Source organism: Chelonia mydas, chromosome 2, assembly GCF_015237465.2.
Source record: "Chelonia mydas isolate rCheMyd1 chromosome 2, rCheMyd1.pri.v2, whole genome shotgun sequence".
Lineage (NCBI taxonomy): Eukaryota > Metazoa > Chordata > Testudines > Cheloniidae > Chelonia > Chelonia mydas.
The window spans coordinates 104455501-104481448 of NC_057850.1; the positions used below are offsets into that span (position 1 = coordinate 104455501).

The following is a 25948-nucleotide window of genomic DNA, read 5'->3' on the forward strand; positions in this document are numbered from 1 at the left end:
GGCATTTGTTTTTTTCTTGAAGGCCCTGCTCCTGGATTCATATAAATCTCATTTAACTTAAAAAAAAAATTTCTAGTCCATATGAATGCAAAGAATCACTTGAAAAATATGAACCCTAAAGGCTCCAACACAAAAAAGGAAGAACATAACATGTATTTCTTAAAAATCTCATGGTTTTTGAATGCTTGGGTATAGAAATACTTAGGAAGGGTTTCAGCACTGCACCTTAATTTGCTGCAACAGGCAAAGGAACAGGAAGAAATAGAAGACAAATAAATTCTGAAATTTATTTTGTTTGCCTTTGTAGCATGTCCTTTTAATCTGAAATTTGATTCTAGAAATGCATGAAAATCTTTACTTCTCAAACAAGAGAGGGGAAAAAATGGTGCAATCCATGCTTTTGGAAAGTCATGGAATTTTTACTATACCATTTCATGCTCATGACACTGCATAGATGTCAAGCATTTTTTATTGCAAGCCCTGAAAAAAGTTATATAAGACCTACCAGAAATGTATACTGGGGCAAGCTTTCAGCAGGTGGAGGTTAACAATTGCATGCTGCAGTATACATGCATAATTTATCTGCATTTACACATGCTACTATCACAGTGGCACAAGTAAACTGTACAACAAAATGCACCTGAATGTCTAAGTACCTACTAGCATGCAGAGTTATCCAGTATCCAGCAGTACTTGCCAAGTGCACATGTGCCCAAAGGGTCATGTTCTACTCCACTGAACACCCTGGCAATTCCATTGGTCTCAGTGATGTTGCACTGGGCACACAATCAGCATTCAGGGGAAAGTGTGCATGTTTTGCACACTGACCTCGGCCTCCACCTATTGACTATGTAGTCTGTTAGGTCTCCCTGGGAATCTATTTACTCAGACGTTCATAGATTTAAAAGCCAGAAGGGACCACTGCAATAACCTAGTCTGACCTCCTGCATATCAGAGGCCAGAGAACCTCACCTAGCAATTCCTGCAATAAACCCTCACCTTTTGTTTGAGCTGTAGTATCTGTTTTAGAAAGTCAGCCAATCTTGATTTAAAGGCAAAGTGACTGAGAATCCACCACATCCCTAGATAAATTGTTCCAGTAGTTAATTACCCGAAATTAAAAAACAAATCAAGTATTAGCATTTTCCTCTTGCCCAAAACAGGATCTTTCTCAGATGACTTATACGGTTCAATCTCATAAGACCACCCAGCAATGTTTAGTTTATTCTTGGATTGACTTCCAGTTCTTTAAGATACACATTTTAGCAATAGTCACGTTTGTTATACACTACTTATTTGAATTATTCAGACTTCAAGTCTACCATTTTACTAACTATCACTTTAGTGTGGTAAAACTAACTCGCTAACTCTTTCTGATAATGGACAAGGTTAAACATGTATTTAGTGAAGTTTTAGACGCTTGGTAGAAGTTAGTCTGCCAACTTGTATGACCTTCATCAATAGCTTTGTTTAAGAATCATAGAATATCAGGGTTGGAAGGGACCTCAGGAGATCATCTAGTCCAATCCCCTGCTCAAAGCAGGACCAATCCCCAGTTTTTGCCCCAGATTTCTAAATGGCCCCCTCAAGGATTGAACTCTCAATCCTGGGTTTAGCAGGCAAATGCTCAAACCACTGAGCTAATCCCTCCCCCCCTGCAGATGTTGCAGTTGTCCATATCTGTTTATTCCAATGGATTATGATCCTACCCAGCAATGGTCAGAGGGGCCATGCTCTAGTGATGGCAATGTGAGATTCAGAATATTACAGGGTGAGGATTTACTGGTTTAGTTTCTCGTTAAACCGCTGTCACATTAAGTCTTCTAGAGGAAAGGCTTTGGACAGTATAGCTCCCCCATACATTAAAACACTTGGCAAAAGTGCTTTGTAATGATTTTACACCTTGGCTCAAGCACAGACCTTTTCCATGTACTGTATAGAAGCCTGCTCTGCATGAGGAAGCTGAACGACCTGCTTTCCTCTGTTGTGGCTATTCTTGTAGCAGCTGTGTACTACAATGGATTTTGCGTATATAATTCAATATTGGAGAGTTCTGGTTTTCTGCTGCAAGGAGAACATTAATAAGAGAACCCGAGACCGTTATACAAAAGCAGTTCACGGCACAAATGTGGCCAGATGCCATCCAAAAAGAGCTCTTAAAAAAAAAAGGGCCCTAAAATAATGAGCATGGGCCATTTGTGAATGTATTGTGATAATATATAAAATGAGAATGATAACACTTCTCTACCTCTCAAAAGGGTGTAAGAATATGTTCATTGGTGTTTGTCAGGTACTCACAAACAGTATCTAACTTTTGCTCTGTTTTACGGATTACCTCAAAAGGCGGTTTTCTGCATGAAATAAGTGGTTTGTTCTTTTAGGTGTGGAGAAATAGAGTACTTTTTGCATACCAAATGATTTTACTTGAATACCCATTAGAACAAATTTTAAAAGGGGCCTCAACCCAGCCTTTAAAATCCTTAGAGCAGTCTTCCCCATCTAAATTTTAGGCTATGCAAATATGTGGATTGGATACAAATGTGTGCGCATATACATTCCCAAATGTGTTGCTGCAGAAAGCTGGATATTACAACATTTTCATATGGAAAACTGCACCCACAGCTGTGCACTTTTGAAAATATAGCCTACTATACATAAGATCATTCAGTGTAGGTGCTGCAATACCTCAGTCATTTGAGAATGAGTTAAATTGATATAAGGCTGCCCTAACTCATAATTTCCTTGTTTTTATTGGAATGCACCTCAGTTTTAACATTACATCTATTTTTAGCATTTTATATGACATTAATACAAATAAATCACATAAGGACTATTCTTAATGGATCTGCAACTTGCATACATATCACACACAATAATGTGGTTCCATTTCACATTAATCACAGTAGTATAATACATCAGACAATAAAACAGATTTCTGACAGGTTTGTGCAAGTTTACATTTGCTCAGCCCAGATCCCTTCTTCCTATAATCATCCTCTACTTGATATACGTCTTAACAATTTTTTTTAAGATACTCCTCCAGCCTGTAAGGTTAAGTATATCTCTGTAATCCAAGTTACTATTCCATCTGAGTGTGCTTAAAATATAAAACTAAATTTTGGGGCAATTTATGTTCTCAAAAAGCAATATAAGAGATTCTATTTCCCCTTGTTACTTACACCCTGAGAGTCTTGGCATTTCATGAAGTTTAAATGAGGTACACACAGAATTCAGTCTCCTCAATAAAATTACATAGAGTTTGTATACACACGCATGCTTGAACCAAACCAAAAAAAAAACCTCAAAAAAGGGCCTAAAATCATTGCCACGGTTGGCAAGGAGGATTTCCCTCCCTCCCTCGAGTACATAAATATAAACTTCCACCAGAAATAATTAGAGACGGACCTGACACAAGAAATTCAGATTCAGATCTGAATTTCAAACTACCCATGCTTTGTTCAGCTCTTTTCCCCTGAGCTAGAAGGCCATCTGCAAATTTTGGGAAGCCCCCCACAAAAGGAGCATTGATTTGGGCTACTCATTAAAACTAGAAGTGTTACATAGGTGTATGGGGGAAACAAATCCGAAAACACTTGTTTTCCTCTTCAAAGTCTTCTAAAAACGATGATGCCTGTAACTTAGTGCTGCCTGCACCACTCAGATTTCTGTGAGCCTCTTTGTCCTATTAGTCTCACTGTATCACTAAGCATTAAATGCATCACAATCACAGAAAAACTTACTGGAAGTGTTGAATGCTGTATGTATAAACAACTTGTGTGTAATTGGATAAGTCTAACTGAATTGGCTGACACAGCATTTGGCAACAGAAAGCTGGATCAGCTTCCAGCTGAGAAAAGCTTACCCTAGTACCTGTGAGATTTCCTTTTACAATAGCTCACCCTGGCAGAACGGCTGCCTGTGGATGATAAGGGTACTGGCTGGACTCTTGGCTATCATGCTGTATACCTGTGTGCAGCAAACTACAGAAAGGAAACCTTTTTAACTAGAAAAGGAGTACTTGTGGCACCTTAGAGACTAACCAGTTTATTTGAGCATGAGCTTTCGTGAGCTACAGCTCACTTCATCGGATGCATAGCATATCGTGGAAACTGCAGAAGACATTATATACACACAGAGACCATGAAACAAAACTTCCTCCCACCCCACTCTCCTGCTGGTAACAGCTTATCTAAAGTGATCATCAAGTAGAGCCATTTCCAGCACAAATCCAGGTTTTCTCACCCTTTCGCCCCCCCCCCCCACACACACACACATACAAACTCACTCTCCTGCTGGCAACAGCCCATCCCCCTTTGAAACCCCTCTTTATAATGCGCATGATAATCAAGGTGGGGGTGTGTGTGGGGGGGGTGAGAAAACCTGGATTAGTGCTGGAGGTGACCCACCTTGATTATCATGCGCATTATAAAGAGGGGTTTCAAAGGGGGATGGGCTGTTGCCAGCAGGAGAGTGAGTTTGTATGTGTGTGTGGGGGGGGGGGGGAAAGGGTGAGAAAACCTGGATTTGTGCTGGAAATGGCTCTACTTGATGATCACTTTAGATAAGCTGTTGCCAGCGGGGGAGTGGGGTGGGAGGAAGTTTTGTTTCATGGTCTCTGTGTGTATATAATGTCTTCTGCAGTTTCCACGATATGCTATGCATCCGATGAAGTGAGCTGTAGCTCACGAAAGCTCATGCTCAAATAAACTGGTTAGTCTCTAAGGTGCCACAAGTACTCCTTTTCTTTTTACGAATACAGACTAACACGGCTGTTACTCTGAAACCTTTTTAACTAGAAGTTTGAGGACCACTGCTTAGCAGACAGTGACATTACATACACTGACTACAGACCTGCGTCTGTAATTTAACTCCATAATTGACTTTTATGGCTCCAATACACCAAACCAATACCCCAGATCTGGATATGCCCAAAGTGGGGATTAAAAATTCAGATCTAGATCCAAATGTCCTGGCCCAGGATTATATAGGATTGCAGTGCCCTTCATGTAGGTTAAATAAAGCCAATGCACCAGATGTATACATCTTTGAGGATTCTTGCCCTAAGTACCAAATTAAGTATGGGATAGACTACATTGGTAAACAATCAAGGGTGAAATCCCAGCACCATTAAACCTTATTCCTTTGATTGTATTTACACTTGCATATGACTTCAGAAATATATGGCAGCTCAACGTATGTTTTCCATGTTCACTACTGGCCTCAAAGACCAGTCCAGATTTGGTTTGGTTTCATTCTGGGGAACACCAGTTTTTAATATATGGATGTGAAGAGTGTGTACATCTCTAGTCTATGAGAACGGACAAGTGACCAAATGTCAATTCAAACTTTGGGCCTGATCCAAAGCTAATTGCAGTCAATGGAAAAACTCTTGACTTCAGAAGGCTTTGGATCAGGCCTTTAACGAACAATATGGCAAAGACAGATGTCAGCAATCTTCATGGTTTTCAGGCCATCACCTCACTGGCCTAAAAGGGAGCAAAGCCAGGATAAGCCGTTTGTCAGTCAACATCTCCTACACCAGAAGAAGCAGCACGACTGCCAATCCAGAAGGGCAACCAAAAAGGGTGGTTTATTTCAAAGTAATTGAAATGCAGTTGTAGACCAAGCCAAAGAAGTTCCATGATTCTAAGATATAATCAATGTTTATTTATATTACATGAGTAATACAGATCATAAACTAAAGTAATTGTATCCCTTTATTTTATTGAAAACATTAATTTGAATTAAAGAACCACATGTTCTTTATATACAAGAATCTAAAAGCTATTCCTGCCTAGGAGAAATAAAGAGTAATCAGAATCATAGCTGACTAAAAGGATTTAAATTTTTATGGACTCCCAATCGCTTATATAAAGCTTGCATTTTATGTTATGCATCTGAATGTTTGACCCATCTCATGCAGTCGCCAAACAGAAATGAAAGATTTAATGGCCTTTCAACTTTATTAACCTTATATTATCACTAGTAAAAAAGGGAAAAGATACCCAATACATATGGCTGCAAGAAAGTTTATTCGTTACAAGCTGCCTGTAGGAGTGTATCATACAAATCTATGTTAGTCAACAACAAGAAAGATAGTATGTCCTGCATATTGATCTTTCCTTTGCCGATTAAGTGAGGGTGAGCTCATCTACAATTCCCCTCAGTCACCAAATTATTCTCATTCTGGAGTCAAGCAATGGTTTCACTGCAGTGCCAGGAAATTATCGCTTAGACCCAATGCATCCAGGTCAATAACCTATCCCTAGCTTTAGCAGCTGCATGCTGGATTAATAAATTATTCACTCTTTTCAATATTTTATGTTCACTTCATTGATTTATTATTAACTGTTGGAAGTGTTGACATCAAATAATATTATCCAACTTCTAAAAACAGAGAGTTGCTGGGGTTGGTTTGTTTGAAGGATCAGCTTGTTCTCTCATTGACTGTAAATGGCTGACCCACAAGCCTGGAACACATTGGACCAAATTACTCCAGATTTTGGCTCAGCTCCACTGGCTTCAGTGGAGTTCTGCCACCAGTTTATGTCAGTAGATAATTTGGCCCCTCCCCTCCTCAGTCCTCAGAGTTAAAATGGAAGCTAGTTAAGCTTAGTGCTTTTAAAAACTGTTTTAATGGAGAGAAATAAATTAGATAATTTCAACTTCATCATGGACAGCAGTAGACTGTAGTCTCTAAAATGAAAGCACATCAGTACAGTCTGCCATATGGTACAGTCAGTTTATTGATCAAAGAAGATCTTTGTTATATAAGCAGATAATTCACCTTTCACTTTGGAAGAGGTTGAAGGTTCTACAAATGCTAGAAGTGCTATCATACTAATACTTTGCGATTCTAAACTGTCTTCTAGCTGAGTATCTACAAGCCCATTACATTCATGAATGAAGCTTCACAAGGTATCATGAAATGGAATTGTCAGCCTCTAGCCAGCTCTACCAATGAATTCACTAGATGTGAAACTGTTGGACCCAATGGCAAGGGTGAACAGTGGGACACCCCACCACTTAACCTGTGTTTTCTCTTCTCTACATTTTATACTGGCATTACACTACAAGTCTGAGGCCTGGACACATCTATAAAATACAAGATCTGAAGGGAATTGCAATCAGGAAGTCTCCAGTACAATATTCTTGGGTGATGTTTATTTGTTTCCACTAGATCAGAGGTGGGCAAACTATGGCCTGCGGGACCATCCTGCCTGGCCCATGAGCTCCCGGCCAGGGCAGCTAGCCCCCGGCCCCGCCCCTGCTGTTCCCCCTCCCCCGCAGCTCACCTCGCCACCAGCGCTCTGGCCCACCGCTCCGGCCGGGCAGTGCAGCAGGCTCGGGCCAGGCGTCGGGGCTGCGAGCTCCTGCCGCTCTGAGCGGCATGGTAAGGGGGCAGGGGCGTTGGATATGGGGCAGGGGGTGTGGACAGGGGTTGAGGGAACAGGGAGCAGAGGCGGTCAGGGGAACAGAGCAGTTGGATAGGCGTGGGAATCCTGGGGGGCGAGGGTGTGGATAGCGGGTGGTTAGGGGTAGGGGGTCCCGGGAGGGGGCGATCAGGGGACAAGGAGCAGGGCGGGGTTGGATGGGTCGGGAGGTCTGAGGGGGGCAGTCAGGGGTCGGGAGCCAGGCTGTTTAGGGAGGCACAGCCTTCCCTACCCGGCCCTCCATACAGTTTTGCAACCCCGATGTGGCCCTCGGGCGAAAAAGTTTGCCCACCTCTGCACTAGATACTGCACCATTCAGATAAAGTGATAAGGAGATAAGATCAGTGGACACATTCTGACCTAGCATACAGACTTCTGAAGAGGGAATGCATTCCCTTATTTATCACCAAGGCATAGAAAACAGGTCTGCAACAGAATTCAAAGCTAGCAGGCTTACATTTGATGCAAGAGAAAAGAAAAAAGGGTTCACACCAAGGAACTGCACAGAAGTCAAGGAAGTACTGGACTTGCTTTACCAATGCACAGTTCTGTGACAAACACCAGCTATACCGCTTCCACTTGCACCCATATCAACAATATCTGCAGTAGAACTTATTTATATGTTGAAGAATAAAAGGACAGAAAATCATTGAGCTTGACCTACCCACACAGAATCACAGTGGGCTTGACAGATCCCCAAACCCTAAGGTACAGTTGTTTTTGTGTAAGGGGTTGTTTTTAAATTGACAGACCTCAAGTGATTACATGGTGAGGGTATTGGTACTTCTCACACAAGGAGATAACTGAATGAGCTAGCCCCACAGATTTTTTTGCTGAAGCTCCTGAGTCAGATATTGTGCTAAATTACACTGGTGTATGTCTGGAATAACTCCATTAATTTAGTGGAAAATTTACAGGTGTAAATGCAAGTGGAATTCAGCCCCTTGTACCTACTTCTATATCTTGCATCTTTTGTGTGGCAGCCAGTGACTGAAGAAATCATCCTGAAAGAGAGCAAACCTAGGCTTGCTCCAGTCAGGAAGTGCTGTCACACCCCAGGACATGTCAAAATAGAGATGTGCAAAGCCTGGCCTGCTGCACGCTGAGGAGTTTGACCTAAGGAAGGGCAAGAAGCTATGCTGAGAAATTCTGTTGGTTGAGGACTTCCTAGGAACTCCCACTAGCAGAGGCTCATGAAAGAATCAGCAGTCACCAGCTGCCCAAATTACACCATCCACCACCAGCAATGCCCACTTTTGAGCTACATTAGCTTCACTTCCCCAAGCAGAGGGGATGCTGTGGATACCTTGTGTTGCTCCCACCTTCTGCTGGCAAGAGCTCTGCACCAGGTTCCATGCTGGTTATTGCTGGCACAGATTTTTGGGGACTAGTCCGGTAGCCCTGACTCTCTTATACCAGTTTAAAACAGAAGTCCATGAAGTTGCACTGGTATAATAATGGTAGGAGCGGAGAATCAGGTATCTTATTTACAGTACACATCAGGAACAAATGCAGAAAAACTTGCACAGTGAGAGATTTTGAAATACTGTTATTGTTGACTTGCAGTCTGGTTTAAAGCCTATAACATCATGACAGATTTAGACAGTGTTGGATATATAAAAAGGAGGTGGCCATTCGGTACTAGCTAGCACCTTTAGTGTTCTATTGAAGGCTTTTTCAGATTCATCATTGTAATTGGAACCACCACCAATATGGGTTTGTGATAAGATCTTTGACTTGGGTACACAATCCAATCTCACTAACAAAAAACCAGCTTTTGAAATATCCCTCTGTAGGAGGACCAGATGTCCAAGGTAGTCAGGGATTTGCAAGACACTGGCCCCCCCATCTGCCTCCGCATCTCAGTTTGCCTCAAGCTACTGTAGAATACCAGCTTCTCAGCACAGGTCTACTGATCAGAGGAGATGTATAAAAATGACACGACCTCCCTTCAGAATTCAGCAGGACCTCTGAAGGAGCACCTTTTTCTGACCCACATTTTTGCTGCCCTGATTGAGCCTTCCCCTTGCCAATAACCCTTCTCTATCCCCTTCCCAATCACACTGAACCAGTGCCACTGAAAACAGTCAGTCACTAAGCTCTGTCCACTCTATCACTAAGCTGGTCAGGTTTAGGGAACAACTTCACTAAAAAGGTGAAGTTTACCTTGTTGGAGATCATGTTAAAAGGTCTTATAATGCAACTGGTGCTGTCTATGTTGATGGGTCTAAGCCAAGTTATAGTCAGTGTAGGAGATTATGCTGCAGCCATGGTCCTTACATCTCCACAACAGACTATTATTGCTTCTATAGTGCAAAGAGTAATCTAAAATACTTGTTTTGTCAGTCAAATAAGCACATAATGGATAGAGTTCTACTGTCATTTATACAGATATAAAGCGGAGCAACTACATTGAAACCAGAGTTGAACCAATGTAAAACGGTGGAGAAGAATCAGGCCCATAGACTTCATACAATCCCAAATTCCAAACTCAGCTTATGTACCCATCTATTTGAGGCACTGTGTATAAACCCTATACCATGCAGCTTAGTATGTAGAGGAGATTTCTTTTTTTGTTTTGTTTTGTTTAGGGGGACCTTTAACAAGCCAAGAAAATCCATTCTGTGCAATTCCGTGGCTCTATTCATTGCAGTAGGGGCTGAGGAGCACAGTATCTTTGGACAGGATTCCCCTTCTCCCTGTAATCTCCAGAAGCAGTAACACCATGGTAGTGACATTATGCCACTTGTGTTTTAATTAGGTATATAGTTTATGGAAATGCTATATTCAGTGAATGCAAGATAGTGACACTGATGCCAACAGGCTAATACTATCAGCTTTTGAGTTAGCTGGAGTTGGGGAGTCTTAGTCTTTCATGCTGTGGGTGGCATAACCTACCTTTTACTGACGGGACCTTCTCAGACATAATATGCTGTCATATTTGTCAGGGGAGATCAAATGCAGCTTTCCAATATACTGTCCCAAGGGTATTAACTTCTTATGGAGGATCTCCTTTTCCCAAGGGATTGAAATAATCTTCCCACAGACATTAGGCTGGCACCCAATTCAAACTGTTTCAGAGGAAGATTAGGGGAGATCCTGGTGTTATTTAATAATTGTAGCTGCTGACAGGGGTTTAATATGCATGTTTAAGCACTGTACTTAGCCCCATTGTTCATATTCTGCATGAGCTAGATCCCTGGGACAGTGAAGCATGATGTTAACAAATGTGGCTCTTTCTCCTCTGATAAACACCTATCCTTCTGTCCTTATCCTCAGCAACAAAGCATCACTGTTCACCTCAGTCCACTTTTCCTTTGGAAAAAAATGACAGTTTCAGCATTGTAAATAAAGAAACAATGTCAGTGGATTAAGTAATGTGATAGCATTTTGATAACTAAAGGGCCTATTGCTATCAAACAGCTGCTGCGTTCTCCATTTGCAACTCCACAGGGTTATAATTTGCTACAGAAACTCAGTTACAATAGACAAGAGCAGAGGTTTCCCAAATCAATGGAATCATTTTTCAATAGCAAACCTGGATGTGATCCTACTGACCACACATGGGGAGGGCAAAGCTAACACCTGTCTATATGAGATGAGGAAATTAGTAACAAAAGAGTTTTGTCCCTACAAAATAATCACCCAGGTGTACTGTAAGCTATATGCTAAGGTTCAATAAGTGTAATGCCATGAAAGAACTCTTTAATGAGACCATCCCTGTAGTAAGATTGCTTACGTCTTCACTGTTTGAGTCTTTACAACAAAAGACCTTTATCTTAAAATGTTTCCAAAATGATTTTTAACCCTGACTGCAGCCCCAATTAAAATGCAGAAGATATGTCAAATAATATATTATCACTCAAGCAGAAAGTTAAACCTAAAGCAGGTGGCAGCTGGCATTTTCAGACAAAAAAATCTAGCTCTTTTGAAAATGGACAATAGGAGACTAAGGCTGCCCCTCTCTTTTACTGGGGAGATTGCTTGTGAGCTGCTTAAGCCAGAAATAATAACCCACAAAAGTCACACTAGTCCATAAAACACCATACAGATTGTTATGGCCTGGCTGATCCAGGAATCTCATGTAAAGAGTGTTCCATACACCAGACAGAACAACAAGAGCATGTTTGTACATTTGCATATTGTACCACATGTCAAAAATATCCGCTACTCAAACCCTGTTCTTTTCAGATATGGCAGATTCCTAGTATTGCATTTGGTCCTCAGCAAAATTGGGGCCAGATTATGGCGGTAGTAGCCACTGCTGCAGTGCTGAGGGAGTGGAGAGTTGAGCCACACCAGCAGCAGCAATAGCAGCTGGAGGAGAGTATTTTCCCTGCAAGCAGAACGCCTCTGGGGCCGGTAGGGGAAGGTACACGGGGATAGCGTCTGCTACATTCTGTACACATCGTGTGTCCTCCCAATCCCAGATTCAGCCTGTGCAAGCAGCGCCCTTGCCCTCTTTTGAAAACTCCAGTGCTAATAAAGGTGCTTGTGCCACCACCGTGCCCAGGGAGCACAAGCGTCAACCTTTTGGTTGCTCTCTGAACAGAAGCACATGGGAGGGGAAAGAGGGCTTCTTGGCCCTCTTTCCTCCCACAGAGACACAACAGTGGACAAAATATTGGTTCTCAGCCCTCCAAACTTGTGGTGTTTAGATGTTGCTTGTAATTATTAGAATTGGGAGCACTGGCTGTTGGGAGTCTGAAAGGACAGGAAACAGGAAGGAGGCGGGGAGGAGTTGAGAGGCTGGGAGAAAGCTACAGAGGCTCCAGCAGCAGCCTGGTAAAGAGGTTTCCACTTTGAAAACAGAACCGTAGAATACCAGGGTTGGAAGGGATCTCAGGAGGTCATCTAGTCCAACCCCCTGCTCAAAGCAGGACCAATCCCCAATTTTTGCCCCAGATCCCAAATGGCACCCTCAAGGATTGAACTCACAACCCAATAGAGTCCTGCTGAAGCTTGTTAGTACCTGGCCTGGTTGATACAACCTTTTGGCGACGAGGATGGATCTTCTGCCTCTGAACCCACTGCACCCTTTCTGCAAAGCCCAGGTGAGCCTCCAATTGCTTTTACTACCTGGATCCATATGTTTGAGACTTATTTGCTTGCAATCAGTGCTACAGAGATTTCTGAAGTAAGAAAGCGTTCTCTGCTAATCCACTGCCTTGGAGCAGAAGGGCAGAGTATATTTTACACTTTTCCCCTTGCAGATGATAAATATGAGACTACACTCACTGCATTAAAGAATTTTTTTGTGCCAAAGTGAATGTAGTAGCTAATCATTACAGATTTCGCCAGCGTGAGCAGAAACCAGGGGAAACTATAATGCAGTATATTGCTTCCCTGAGGAGTTTGATTGTAATTTGTGACTTTGGGAATATGGCAGATGAGATGATTAGAGACCAGCTCATTTGGAAAACAACCATGCTTCATGTAAGAGAACGCTTACACTCTAGAACCACAACTTGCACTAGAAAAAGCAATAACCATTGCTACTCAGATTGAGTCAGCTATAGCTGAAGCCAAAATAATGAGCATGGATACAGGAGGCACAGTCCAGGCTGTGACTCCTTTGCAGAAAAGTTCACTACCACTTCAGACACACAATTGCAAGAGGAAAACTAATGAAAAACCACCAAAATGTGGTCACTGATTGCCTTTCTCACCTGCCTTTGCCTTCACCAGATGATCGACCGGAGGATAAGGATGTAGTGGTTGCACTTATTACAAGCACTCTCACTGCAATTACAAGAGAATAATTTCAAGCTGCTTGTTCAGTGTGTCCAATTGAACAAAAACTATGGGAATTTCTGAAAAAGAGATGGCCCAGTCACCCTAAAAACCTTGACCCAGTTTTGCTGCCTTATTTTAGAGTTCGGGATGAACTTTCTTTCTTTGATGGCTGTGTGCTACGAGGTACACACCAGCTCCTTGTGCCAGAAGAATTATAGTCAAAACACATACCTGGCACATGATACTCATCAAGGAATTGTCCGAACCAAACAACGACTACGGGATCTGTATTGGTGGCCAGGGATGGACTCTCAATCTAAAGCACTCATAAAATACTGGGTCACTTGCCAAATGCATGATAAGACAGCAGTGACATATACCCCTCCATTACAGCCTGTTCCTCTTCTTGAATCTGCATGGGAAAAAGTGGCGATTGATATTGTAGGACCCTTTGATACTGCTCCAATTGACTGCCATTATGCCATCACTTTAATAGACTGTTTCAGTAAACGACCTGAGGTAGCGTTTACATCGCAAATCTCTTCTGCTACAGTAATTAAGTTCCTCTCTTCAGTTTTTAGTAGGGAAGGTAACCCTACTAAAGGTTTGAAAAGAACTGGTTTCAAATAATGGTAGTCAATTTACTTCCTCTGTGCCAGAAAAGTTTCAAACTCCAGGGAACGTTTTACACAGAAGGTCATCCCTATATTACCCTCAAGCCAATGGGGAAATCGAACGGTTTAACAGAAGTTTGAAAGAGTTTGCAAATGGCTAAACTGGAAGGGAGATTATGGATACTCTTCACTACTGATTTCTTGCAAGCATACCGGGCTACAAGACATGCCACAACGCAAAGATCACTTGCAGAGTTACTGCATGGGAAACAGATGAATACTAAACTGAACATTGCTGGATTGTTAAAGGCACGACCTGATGCCCCAAATGAGGATGATGTGAGAAAAACAGTTGAATAGAACCAAGCAAAGTCTAAGGCTTTCACAGAAAAGTGGCGGGGTGCTAAGGAACCAAAGTTTGAGTGTGGTTCCTTCGTTAGAATACGAAAACCTGGAATTTTACGCAAAGGGGACCATAAATTCACAGCTCCTCTAAAAATCATAGTGAAGAAGGGACCTTATACCTATCTACTTTCTGATGGGCAGGTATGGAATGCTTCTTATCTTGCACCTGCCTATTCACCAAGAGGAGATTTTGCCAACACCCAGTCTGCATTGGATGACGTCACCAACACAACAAGACATTGCACTGGAACCGGGGCTTGAGAGACGGCCTGTCAGACCCAGATGACCACCTGTCTGGACAAGAGACTATGTTATGTAGTATCTACAGTGTTTTCAGTGTAATATTTCTGCCAACAGTATATAGTGTCTTGTTTCGTATTTGTTTCTGTGGTTAGAACAATAATGTTTATTTTAATTGGGAGAGTTTCTTAAGAGAGGAGGGAATGTGGTGTTTAGATGTTGCTTGTAATTGTTAGAATTGGGAGCACTGGCTGTTCGGAGTCTGAAAGGACAGGAAACAGGAAGGAGGGGGGAGGAGTTGAGAGGCTGGGAGAAAGCTACAGAAGGTGCAGCAGCAGGTTGGTAAAGAGGTTTCCACTTTGAAAATAAAGTCCTGTTGAAGCTTGTTAGTACCTTGCCTGGTTGATACAACAAAACTGTGCAAAATGCAACGAAACCTGAGAACATGAACAGAGTCCTGGACTAAATTGTTAGCTCAGCTTTGTCTTCCTAGGCATTTGTGTTTATGAAGAAATTAGAGGGAAAGAATTAGGCTAATTAGTGAACACACCACAATAACCAGTGAACACACCACACTTTGTGTCTCGATTAATGGCCAAGACTATTCCTTTAAAGCAGACCTCATTTTGTTAGCCAGGCATTTCGGGAAATGATGTGTGGGGAATGAGAGGGACAGGAAAGAGCTCTGGTCTTTAGCGCTCACGCAAATACAAGTTTCTTTCAAGATTCGCAATACCTGAAGAAGAGAAGTTCTATTGAGAAAACACTCATTACTACACTAGCTGGTTACTGGCGTGTTCCCAGGCATCTTTGTGGTTCCTCTTATCTTCTCCAAATCAAAAGCCCAGCTTAAAAAAAACAAACAAACACACAACACAACACACCACACACACCCTGTAGCTGGCCTTTTCAGAGCAAATGGACTTTTTATGCAGTTAGCAACACATGCACAGGGGAATGTTCATTATTTTTTCTGCACGGACTGAAGAAGTCTGAATGAGCTCATCCTTGCATCACTGAATGGCTGTGATATCACCAAGTACACGAGCCTGGATAGTGCAAGAAATCAATTGCATTCTAGAACTATTTGGGAGATGGCAGTTTAAAAAGCACTGGGACATAAATCATGATCTCTCGTATGTACTTCATTAAATTAGGTGTCACATACCTTTCATTCCTGGCTTGCAAGAGAAGTTTTGCACCATTTGTAGCCCAGAAGCATCTCATTGAGGCTTTGAGTCTTTATGTTATTTCTTAGATTAGCTGGGAAAAGAAATCTGCTTTCAAAAGAAGTTTTAGAGAAATGATACAAAGTGTTACTATGTGGAACCAGTTATCAAAGGCAGCATAGAAGCTGCAACTGAATACATTCAAAAGGAGACCAGTACTTAAAAGGTGATAAAAAAAATCACTGCAGGGTAGAAACACATCTTAGAGAGGCAGAAGGACCTTGACCACCTCCTATTTCAGAATATTATATGCTGTACTAATTTAATTACACTGAAACCCTATTATTCCCAACTCCAGCTAATTTAGCCACCCCCACCAACTGCCTTATTGATTAACCACTGGGTGGTCACAGCCTTAGCCATGTCCCCTTCCAGTTAATACACATTATACACTGATCCTCCAGTTTCATCAAAATGCTGTTTCCCCACAAATACATGCCTTTATGCCAGTTATTCAGAAATCCATTTTTCCATGGTTTTGGATGTTCTCCTTCATCAACCCCACCTACGGTTGTATCAACTATTTTTTTTAAAACATATAAAACATTTACAATTAAATTAAGGCTCTGCAATAGAGCCCCCCAGAAAGGTGACTACTTCTAACAAATCCTATACAATTGTTGAACTGCTCACCAAAGAGTTGATGGTACTCAATCAGAACCTAATGGCCAGGAAAACGGAGTACCATACAGAAGAATAACCTACAAAGGACCAGCCCGACCATTACGCTCTGCCACTTAAGCCAGATTTGCAGCTGCTTTGCATTTCTAGAGTGACACAATGCAGCCGAGGTGGTCAAGGGTATGAAGCCCCAAATCTGGACATCCATGCTTTTATATCAAAGGCAGCAGACACTTAGAAGTAGGACTGTGCAAAATAATAACCACCAGTAAAAACAGCAAAAAAGTGGCAGCTTCATGTGTTTATGTAAATGTCAGACAATGTGTGGTTGGTCTCCAGTGTTTACCCTGTTCTTGTGAAAACGGAAAGTAGGGTCCTCAGTTGGGACTTTTGTCTTCTTGCAAAAATAGCAACTTTTTCCCCCCCAGTAGACATTTATACACGAGAGCAAAGTCAGGAACATTCATACATTTAGCCTTACGTAACATTTCATCCCCACATGCAATGTAGAAAAGCAACTAATGAAGAAAAAAAAAAGTGACAGAAAAGCTATGCCAGAGAATGGACGCAGTTTGGAACAGAGCCAGGTAATTAGAGGCGAACCAATTGTTAGAGAATCAGCAGCCTGATCCTAGAGTTCTACAGAAGCAAAATTCCCTATATGGGGGTTGACTTACCCAACTCATGATGAAGTGCATGGAGCACCTCTTCCTCCAGCTTCTTGGATGATTCAGCCCTGTAGGGAAAAGGAGAGAGTCTTAAACAAGAAGACACACTGCTTTACCCTCAGTAGGCCGTCTCTCCAGTTCCTTAAATCATCCCGGTCCTTGTAGGGCTTTCTACAGTCTATTTTCTACTCAGTGCAATAGCTTTACAACCCCTTTCCCCCAAAATGGCTTGGACTGCTAAAGGGTCTTCTCACCACCTCCCTAGAGAGCTCTAAACAGTGTAGGGGGAGCTGTCTGCTCCCAGCCCAACTGCCGGCTTCACTTTTTCAGGGTCAATTCCTATATCACCTGCCTTGTTCAGGCCTACTCCCTGACCCTTCTCAGAGTTTGTTTAGTACAGTCTTTCCAAGCTCACTCCTGTTTCTTTAGTACTGTCCTCCTAGTTTCCTGCCTTACCTCCGTCTCCACAAGAAATTACTACCCCTGGTGTCACGTACCTTCTCCCCAGCAAGCTATTAATTTTCCTTAGCTTTCTACCTGAACAGAAAGGACCCTTATATGATCCTGTCCCCTTTCCCAGCAGGCCTTTCTGTATCTTGCAATCACATGATCTGAGAAGTAAACCAGGCACAGATGGGAGCTGGGATCTGAGTTCCTCTTAAAGGCCCAGCTCAGCCTTCAACCTTGCAAAAAAAACCTTCAAGATTTGATCCTAGTTCACTAACCAAGGGTCAGGTTCAGTCAGCTTTGTGAGCCATTTTAAGTAATACCATCTCTATGAGTAGTCTCACTTGTTTCACTGGGATTATTTAGAGAGTAAAGCCTTAATCAAGCAACCTGCTCTGTACTAGGAGCAGATTTTTAGAAGTATTTAGGCACCTAAAGATGCAAATAGGCGCCTACTGAGATTTTCAAAGGTGCCTAGATGCCTAACTCCCATTCAAGCATCTTTACACCTTAAAATATGTTTTAAAATCTGGCCCTTGAAGACTCTTGCATGAAGTCCTACTGAAGTCAGTGACACTCCGCACAGACACAGGGAGCAGCTTATAGGATCAGGAACTAAGCTCCTATTCACAGTGAGTAAGGGTGGTTGAACTAGACCCTACGTGAGTTGGGAATACATGGTAAATTGATGGGATGATTTATTCATGAAATGAAATGACCAGGAAGAGTCAGTGCTGAAAAGCATGGCAATAAAATTCAGAATGATTTAGCCACAATGGGGTCAGAGAACGTGTGCAATTAATTGCAAGTTAAAACAAAAGCAAAGAGCCAAGAGATAAAATAGAAGGCAAGGGAATAAAATGATCTTCCATGCTACAGGCTATGTGAAACAGCTCTGGGGTAGTGGTGACAAAAAAGGCAAACAAAAAACAACCTTTCTCAGTGTGCTTAAAATTCCAGGAACAGTAAAAATGACAGAGATGACTTTCTTGGTGTAGCTTGGGAGAAAAAAGTGAAAGCATCAGAGAGTTACTGGAGAAGATGCAGTGCATAATGTAGCTCTGTAGGAAAGAAACAAACAAACCAACCCAGTATCACTTAGTGACCAAGTGTTTTGGTCCTTTGAAGATGTTTCAAAACACAGGAACAAAACCAGATCTTTTAAGTGTTGTATCTCTTTTGGACATTTATCTATTCAAAGACTGGGCAAGAAGAGGAATCAGAGAAAGACTTTTGTTGACCCATATAAAACATCATGTTTGATTGTGAGTGGTTGGGTGTTGGGGCCGGTTTAAATTGTTTGATCTGCAGAGAGTTGGAATCAGATGCACTTTATTTAAACCTGTCCTGCTAAACTTGTGAACTTTGAAAACTTTAAAAAAAAAGGGGGGGGGGGCTCTCTCACATAATTATATAGCACATCCTCACAATTCTAGGATTTCTCTCTGTCTAATTAATGTGGGGATTTCCAGAACCTGCAGTCAGTAGTTGCTAAAAATGGAGTTCCAGTTAACCTAAAGCTGACTCAAAACATTATCCAAAATCAAAATGATCCTTTTTGAAGTTCATAAGAAATATGGTTCATTTTTATCTGTTGGGAATTTTTTGTTTGTTTGGCTATTCCTATTTTCATGAGCACTTGTGCATATTTTGTTAAGACCCGAAGTGGAAATACTATAAGAAAGTCTATTCTTCTTGTATCTCTGATCTATCCATAGTTAAGAAAGAGCAGAAATCTCACAAGAAACCCTTTTTCTTCTTCCAGTATTTCCAACCCAATTTCTCCCTCAACTGGAAGCAGAGTAGTGCTAGACTAGAAGCAGTGCTAGAGTAGAAGTGAGGAGACTTATTTTCTGTTCCTCACCCTGCCACTAATTTTCTCTGTAACATGGTGTTATGTTTACAGCAGACAAACAGAGAAGTTAGATAAAAACATCAAATACTCTTGCTGAAAGTCTGTAACGTAATACTACTTTTATTCATAATATCCATAATGATAACAGTAACCAAAACCAGAGAGAAGCAAAGCAGGCTGCTCCCTAAAGCAGAGAGGCATAACCTTGTTCTAAGCTGTCTTCTTCCAGACTGACTCTGATTGCAGGCTTCCCTACAGAGCCTCTGAGCCTGCAAGTAGGACCAGGAACACCCCCTACACATTCTTAAAAGTATAGCTTGCATTTCCAACACAGTGCTCAGTACATTGCACATAGGACATGTCACCCTCATTATACCTAAGTTTCCCCATGTTTAAAAATAGGGCCAGCAATTCTTTCATACAATTGAAAAGTGCTAAGTATCGTGGGTTTTTTCATGGCTGTACTAAGGTTCTGTTCTCAACTTTTAAAAAGCACCTGTGTTTCATGGATGTTTACATAGTTTGCTCTGGCCACTCTGATGGAATAGAAAGGCTGCAAGAGGTCTCACCTGCACCTCTGCTACACACAAAGCACCACATTTCCAAAGGGGCTCATTACTTGTAAGCCCATCCCTATAAACAGGTAAACTAGGTAATTGCATGTGGAGATGTGTAGTTTGGTGTGCAATTACCTGATTTGCACATGCAAACAGGCCATATACGTTAAAATGTAGTTCTTCATGTACGCCCCAGATCAGCAAGATGCTTAACAGTATGTCTACTTTAAGAAAACTTGGGTCTGAACAATGGAACTATTCACATGTCAAAAGCATGCTGAATCAGGGCCCTAGCAACTAATAGTGTGCGCAGTTACCTGATATGGATGCTCAAGTGCAGCTTTTTTTTTAGAGGTGAGCTTGCTTAAGGAGCACTTTTTACATCTGAATCTAGTTTCAGATACAGGTTTTTGCCAAATCAGGACTAGGGTTCTGGTTAAGTTTCTTGATTTCAGTCAAATCTGGAATAGAACTGTTAATTAGGTCGGTCTCTTCCAGTTTTGAATCTGACCTGAAGCTAAAGCTGTAGAGAGTGGTTTGACTAGGTCAGGGATTCAAATCCAAATATCACATGATTTTGAATGAGTTCTGAATGAAGATTCTAGTTCTAAGCCAGTTTTGTCCTTTGAGCCAGAATACTGACCAACATCAGGGATACAGTTTGGTCCCAAACACAGCGAAAAACCAGGCACAGATGGGAGCTCGGTCCTGAGTACAATTTGCTGAGCAAGAAATAACATTTAATAATGTACAATTCCTTTGCCTAGGGTCTACTGAATTTATTTTTGTTTAAAGGATCCCTGTTTTCATTTCAAATGAAAATACACCAAAAATATTGCATCACTAGATGTACCTGTGAATTTAGTTTGTTTCTTTATAGTTTATTTTCTTTTGATGGGTCTGCAAAATACAAAAAATAATTATTAAAAAAAGACATTGGACATGTTTAATTAATATGCATTTCTAAGGTGCTCATCCTAATAATATGTGAGTGCCAGGTGCAGAGTGAATTTTCATATAATTGGTTCTGTGCCTTGTATTTTGTTTGAGAAGCTTACAAGAAGAGACACAAATCTCAAGGTCTGTCCAATTCACATTAGGTAATTATTTAATCAGACCCATTAAAATGAAGCAACTATTAAGAGACCAAGAGAGAGCAGAAAAGGCAAATTCATATTTCTGTACAGACTCTTCTCTCCTTAGTCAGAGTGACCAGAGATCCAAGATTCCATTTCCCAGCTCTTAGCCACTACCCAAGATTGCAGTCTCCAGAAGTAGCCACTTCATTTTATCTGTAAATATATTTCCCCACAGGGGAAAAAAATCTCTCCTCCTCTACCCCTTTTTTCCCCATGTACAGAATTGCTCAAACAGTTAGGTGCACTCTATTTACATATTTATATGGATGCCGTTACTTCAGTATCTAATCACCTTAGAATTATTCAAAAACAGATCACAGCAATCTCTCCTTCTCAGGCTATAGGAGACATGTGCTCATTTGTTTTTGTTTCTATGTTTGGGGATGTTGGGTGTCTAGGTTTCTGTGAAGAATTTACAGAGGGAAAGCTAAATCAAAGAGATTAGATTTGTGGTAGAGGATGAAGAAGGGACTCGCTTTCCTCTGAGGCATCAAGTACCATATCAGCTGCCACTGGACTACGTGGACCCATAGTCTGATCCAGTATGACAAATCCCAAATTCCTATTAGGTTTTTATTAAATGCATCTGAATTCAATTTCCTGGGTTACTGCAACACATTACAAAGATGTACTTTGATGTGTCCCCCACAAACCTCCTCATTAGTACACCCTGTCCTTTTCCCCACACTCTCCACCCCTGGCCCCTGGATCTCTCAAGTCAAAGCAATGTCATGCTGCATGCCTTCCTGCTCACATGAATGGCAGTTGCTGGAGAAATGAATCCAAAAGAAACAGCCAATAAAAACAGTAACAGCTGTAACAATTTTACATGGCATGGTTCTGATTTCCTTGATTTTTGGGTCTTACCCTACATACACACACACCCTTTCTTTTTTCTCTTTTCTTTTTCCTCCCTTTACCTTTACCATATATAATAATTTCATATTATTATTTTTGCGGGGGGGGAGGAGCAGGTTTGTCTGCCTGCTTACAAACCTTGTGATTCAGAAACGAGTTTTAGTTTATTACGGATTAGAATTTTCCAAAACAAGTGGAAGAGAGGGTGAAAAAGGGAGTGGTAATAAACACAGAAGGAGATACTGTAGGAAAAGGGGGCGGGTAACTCCCAGTCACAGGTGTAGAGTTTTATAGTAATAGGACTGGTTCTGTTTTTAAATTTACTGTTGGCAAATTTAGATGACGGTTCTTTGCATTTTGACTGGGCATGTCTGAGTGAGGAGCACTTTCCTGAGAGTCTGTACTGTTGCCATGTTAGTAACAGCAGCATAAGGAGAGAGCATCAGGCCAAAGGGAGCCTTCTGGGTGTAGCTAGTAAACACAAGACTTAACTAAGAAGGAAAATGAATCCAATGGGTTGGAAAAACCAAGCACAAAGAAAAGCCCAGCATTAGATTGTGATCAACCTGTTCCTTTCCTCCCATTAAAACTTCATGGCCCTCAGGAATGCTCCCTTACCCCAGACTGCAAAAGAAGTCCACAGGACCTGTGCAAGGACTGTTCCACAACGGCTTCCCTTTAACAACTACCCTGTCCTGAACCCCACTTTCCAAATGGAAGGCTGTAAAACAAAGATGGCTACTGCACAGCTGTAAGATCCCTATTGTTTTTAAGCACAAAACAAAAGGTGTGATGTATTATTTAAACAGGCGCTGCACTTCTCCACCTATACTTACAGACTGATATGCGACTCGAAGACAAGATGGGATCATGAGAGGCACTAGTTTTGTCCGAGGGAACATACTCTGATTTCTCCAGGGACCCACCTTATATGTATAAGTGAAAGTGAGTCTCTCTCTTTGGCTAGGGATGGAGTTGCATCTCTCACACAAAATAGACAATCTGATTTTTTTAGTAGTACGTAGTTCTAAAAGGTATGTTCTAATTTAACCACAAGTTATGGGCCTGCTGCAGGAATTACTGGGTAAAATTCTGTGTTCTGTGGTTTACAGGAGGTCAGACTGCATCACTGTAATGTCCCGTCTGGCTCTCAAATCTATGAACTGGCAACCTGCAAAAGATTCAGAATCGGGTTTGGTTCAAATGAGCACTCCAAAAAGCTTGTCTAAGCCTCTTTGGTCTGGATATTTCCAGTGATATAAATGAGAAAAAAAGTGGGTCCTAGTTTGAAAAAGAGAGGGAAATGAATGAGTGGACAGAGTCTGCCAGTAGAAAGTTAACAGAGTTGCATTTTGTAAATGAGAACAGAATTTGTATAGTGTTTCCAAAACCTGCCTTTCACATTAAGTATTTTTAACCAAAAGTGTCCCTGTTGTGTTTCTTATTTCGAAAGTTCGCACAGCTGTGACCACTGAGACCAAAAAATAGCATCTCCCAATAAATTTGCCATATTTTCAGGTTCATATAATTGCACTATATTACTTCATCTTTTTAAAAAAATACTAATGTGGGCCATTTTGTGTTCAGACTATTTGCATGTAACTAATGAGTTCAATATGCTTCCATATTGCTGCTGTGCTAACGGAGTTTGTGTGATACAATATTTTTGTGACATTAACATCTGAAACTTTAAACTGAGGTCCCTTGTTGCTGCCACTTAAAGCCAACCAGGTGGAAGTTAAAGAGCCTGTGGCATCTTTTAGAATGAGTAGGGGGATAAGATTGGTACTTTGGCCAATGATCCCCCTCTCACTGTGACAGGTTCTAATGTCCAAGGCTATGCAAAAGCTTCAGCCAAGTGCCTAACGGTTGCAGTGATTGCCTCCATCAATCACTGAGAGCATGAAAAATATTTAATTTGTTATTGTAAAGAACTTCTGGATAACTAATAGACATTATCTAAAGCGGACTGAGTAGCAGTTTGTTGTGTAATAGATTTGTGACCAGAGTATGAGCAATTGAGACCTGCACTGGATAAGACATCTACCATGAAGATTGGATAACAGAGTTTTGCCCTTATCTTGTGCTGAGATATCTCCATAGCAAGGCACAACAAGATCCTTGAAAGATGGACTTTGAACTTCCTTATTTTTTTCAGGGCATTGTCATGATCTTTTTTTGTGGTGCGGTGGTGAGCGATCCTCAAACCAGAAATTACCACAGCCTTGCACTCCACAGAAGGCCGAAGGCCCCACCAAGTCATTCCCTTCAAACGTCACCCAGCTTTGTTTGCAGAATTTCATTTAGATGAGGTTTCTGCATGTGCAATACCAGTCATACCCACCCCTATGTGCCATGAGCCCATCAGACCTCACAAACTAGGCTGGGTCAGTATTTGGATGGGAGACATCCAACATCTTGGATGGAAGAAATTATCCTGGAACAGAAGTGCTGTCTCTGTTGAGTCAGTGCCACAGCATGGTATCTGAGGACACTGGCGGCGGTGGTGGTGCTGTGTCTTGCATAACACATAAAACCAATGTTTTGATCACATGTCTTAAAGATTGCATCGCACGTTGTCTCATGCGTAAAGGAGCTAACCAAAGTGTCCTGGCTATGTTTCAATTTTGGAAATCCCTCCACATGCAAACTGCCTTCTCTAGCTCTCCCTGAGGTTGTGTGGCTCTGTACCTCACCCAACATGGGCCCATGATCTGTAAGCACAGTAGACAAGCAAATATTACAAAAAACATTTCCTATGGGTTTCTTTTGTTTGGTGGGTTTGGGGTTTTTTGTTTTGTTTTTGTAACAAACTTGATAAATTCACAATTGTTTAGGAAGTTAAGGCAGAGTGGCTTTTCAAACACACATGGTTAGACATATAACTGTATATGAAGCTATACAATTTGCAGGAAACATGCACCTATGGGCAAGCTTACTTTCTGTATATGGGTTCCTAAGGCCATCAAAATCCAAAGGTTGAAAAACTGCCTTATAGATCATGCACATTTAGATAACGACACCCTTTTGACACATGACTTTGATAAAATTTGAAAGGCTGTTCTGTGTATATTGCTGCAAAAGTAACAGTGGCCGGAGGAAGAGGAAGCACTGTGGAGGGCCCCCAGGATCTTTAAGCTGCTTTTAACCTTAAGTGAAACCTGAGTGGATTAGATCTCTGTTTCTGCTCCCACTGCAGAAAGAAATCAACCCAGCTCTGGGCAAATGCTGCTTACAGGACTGTCAAGCAGTGGCAGTTTGTGCGAGGGAGCATTCAAAATACTCAAAAAGAGATTTTAAATGTCTCCTCAAAACACACTGAGAAATCCTTCACCATAAGACAGGGATACTTTTAAAATACCTAAATATTATTCCACAATGAGAACATCTCCTTCCAACTGAGTGAGATTTGGCAGGTCTGAGCTTAGCCTCATTTCCGTATCTTCCACTGCCAAGGATAATAAACAAATCATTGCTAGTTCTACCGAGGCTGGTAATGAAATCTCCAGTAGAACAATGAGATTCCCTTCAAAAATGGTGAAAGAAGAAGTGGGGTTGTGGGTTGTGTCCATATTTCAAGTAATATTCATATTTCAGAGTGGCTGAGAGACCTTCTCTCTAAGTGTAAGGGGACTGTTGCCCCCTTACTAACATTCAGTGGGGGTGTTTTGGTTGGCTAGCTCCCAGCACTAAAAGGGGAAGGGTCTATGGGAAACCAGGACCCTGAGACTGATAGACCCCAGGAACAATGGGGAAAGGCCAATTTTCTCAGGTCAGCCTGAATGACAGGGCGGGCAGGCTAATCAGAGAATCAGGAGGCCAGGGAGGTCCCGTCCTCCGTGTGAGCTGGATTTGTCTGGGTCAGACAGAGAGGGGCCGAGCTAAGGAGAAAGCAGGGGCCCAAGCTGAGCTGGGGAGCAGAGCTGTGCCAGATCCAGAGAGAGCAGATGCTGTCCTGGGAGCAGAGCTGCAGCCCCAAAGCCAGAGGCACAGCCCAGAGAGAGCAGACTTGCCCTGGGAGCGGAGCTGCAGCAACCAGAGCCAGAGGGGCCAGAAAAGCTGCCAGGAAGCAGGTCAGTGCTGGGAGCAGAGTCACAGAAGCAGCCTGCAGAGCAGACCTGTCCTGGGAGCAGACCTGTCCTCTGT

The 25948-nt window shown here is 41.8% G+C and overlaps 1 protein-coding gene and 1 long non-coding RNA gene across 3 annotated transcripts in view; one reads left to right on the forward strand and one right to left on the reverse strand.

Moving 5' to 3' along the window:
• LOC114019526 overlaps positions 1-25948 on the reverse strand; it is a 784643-nt gene that overhangs the window by 321056 nt on the left and 437639 nt on the right. For both annotated transcript variants that reach the window (XR_006288645.1, XR_006288643.1), the window contains 2 exons: positions 16956-17014; positions 15597-15691 (listed from right to left, as the gene is read on the reverse strand). This is a non-coding gene — a long non-coding RNA (uncharacterized LOC114019526). The remainder of the gene's footprint in view (positions 1-15596; positions 15692-16955; positions 17015-25948) is intronic.
• Positions 1-25948, forward strand: part of PRL (prolactin) — a 73215-nt gene that overhangs the window by 1602 nt on the left and 45665 nt on the right. The gene's annotated exons all lie outside the window — the stretch shown is intronic.